General features: G+C 44.6%; 1 long non-coding RNA gene across 2 annotated transcripts in view; it reads left to right on the top strand.

Moving 5' to 3' along the window:
• Positions 1–1970, top strand: part of LOC123521201 — a 13999-nt gene extending 12029 nt beyond the window's left edge. Inside the window, exons 2-3 of one of the 2 annotated variants that reach the window (XR_006679671.1) lie at positions 984–1129; positions 1775–1970. This is a non-coding gene — a long non-coding RNA (uncharacterized LOC123521201). Of the gene's footprint in view, positions 1–983; positions 1308–1774 lie in introns of both variants that reach the window. The other variant, XR_006679672.1, reaches the window with a different exon arrangement.
• Positions 1971–2080: the final 110 nt, after the last annotated feature.

Here is a 2080-nt window from a genome sequence, read left to right as displayed (position 1 = left end):
TATGGATGGGACATCCTTGAACCGAAACCAATACACCCACTTCTACAGTGTGTGTTGTTTGCCGTCTGTCAGCATTACCTAGAGCTTGGAATCCAGAATCTAGGCCAAGATGACACAGTTGTTGATCAGTCATCTCTTTCCTGGGTCCATCTTGTTCTTTTTAAGCTTCGGCCCTCACCTTGGCTCTTGGCATCACCCATCCACCTTCCCTTCCCATTGCTTCACTGTGGGCTTCAGTCTTTCACAAAAGCTTGAAAATTGGACATCTGTAACACAAGAGCTTAAGAGAGTAGCAAATAAGGATTCCCCTGGCTTGTTTTCTCATTTAGGATATCTCTGTCTCAGCCAAGGTACATCTTGGATGTCCTATTGGTGTCCCACTGTCTCTTGTTGTCCACCTCTACAGCAAGTTTCTCTAGTTACCACACTATTGTGCATAAATGGGCTACCCAACCATAGACATTTCTTCACACACAGTAGATATTGTAAAGAATAAAGAGGATGCAAGGGGATTGGGGCAGGTTAAACTTGATGAAAAGCTCAGCATGGGTTTGGAGTGGCATATATGAGCATGATTCAGCTTGATCACTTTCACCAGATATGTCAAGGGTTGTGGTCTGAGGTGCAGTACAGGTTAGTAAAGAACATTCTTCATTAAAATATTCCTTTCTTCAGTTAGATTGCTGGTAAAAAGGTATTTAGCTTCAATGGAGCTTGAGAATTTTGAGTCCTTAAATACTTCCATTTTATTCTGAAATTAAATATTGCATATATAGGATGTGGATCCATAGTTGAAAATGATATTTGAGAAATTAGTAAAATAGCTCTGTAAAAATAGAGTGGGCTCTGTGATTAATGCAAACACCCTCAGATTGAAGCATGGTTTTGATCCCAGGGGGTGGGGGTGGTCACTATTTAGCGCAAGAAGTACAGGCTAAGAACCTGACATGGCTTTCTCAACGTTGACTCCTCTTCTGTTTCAGATCAAAGATTTGCCACAGAGATATAGGATCCAGTCTAGGGAGCTAGAAATCTGTTACTACTGTCTTGCACATTGAAGTATCACCAGGGAGGATTTCGACTTCTGACTGGGTTGTGAACCAAATCCATTGACCTGACTCCAAACAGGGTGAGAAACCCTGGGGTTCCTGAGGGCAGTGCCGGGGCGTAGGAGCTTGAGGGGAAGCAGGAGGGATCCGTGTTTCCTGCAGTTTGTCCAGGAGAGCGCCAGTGTACCAGGGCCGGGCTGTCCTGATGGTTAGGGTCCGAGGTCTTTGCTCATCTCCCTGAATGATAGAATTCACTGGGTAAGTAACTGTGTATAATTGTTTTAGAACTTAAGTTCTGGGCACTCCAACTTAACAAAAGGCTGATGTCATAGTGGTTACAGTTTGGACTGCTAACTGCAAGGTCAGCAGTTCCAAATTCCAAGTCACACCTGGAGTGAGAGACAGGGTGTCTACTGTTGTAGAGAGTTAGTCTTGGAAAGCGACAAACAGCAGTTGATCTTCTCCTAAAGGGTTGCTATAATCGGAAACCACTTGATGGCAGTGAGTTGGGTTTTAGGTTTGGGTTGCTGATGACAGTGACAACTCAGTGTCCATTTGCTGTGTCCCCACTTTGATTAAGTTTCCATTAAATTCTCTCTAATCATTAACCAAGCAGGTAGATCATCTTCCTGGGGTTGGCGGGGAGGGGGGGGTGGGGGGAGATGCCTTCGAAGTAGATTGCCTGTACTCCTTTTCAGCCAGCACCTCTCCACTTGCCTGCCTAGGTGTGTACTTGATGGAGGTCAACTTCCTGAAGACCGAACAGGCCTATTGTCATGGGTCTTGCCTTGACTGGCTTTGTGTAAAAGCCCTGAACCTATCTTGTAAGTCCCTCTAACTAATAATGTGCTTGTCCTAATCATGGTCCCATTCCTGCTACTGCAGTCCCACTTGTACCTGTGATGTATTAATCTGCCACCAGTCGTGATCCGTGACATGTCTTTTGTTCTATACCCTGTTTATTCAGGGTCCTGACTGAATCGTCAGTTGTTATTTTGACTTTGTGCAACTGGCCTCCTTTAAATATATGG

This window comes from Echinops telfairi, unplaced genomic scaffold (genome assembly GCF_000313985.2).
Source record: "Echinops telfairi isolate 266 unplaced genomic scaffold, ASM31398v2 ScPeMD7_7477;HRSCAF=8515, whole genome shotgun sequence".
Lineage (NCBI taxonomy): Eukaryota > Metazoa > Chordata > Mammalia > Afrosoricida > Tenrecidae > Echinops > Echinops telfairi.
This window is presented reverse-complemented; position numbering and strand designations above follow the sequence as displayed.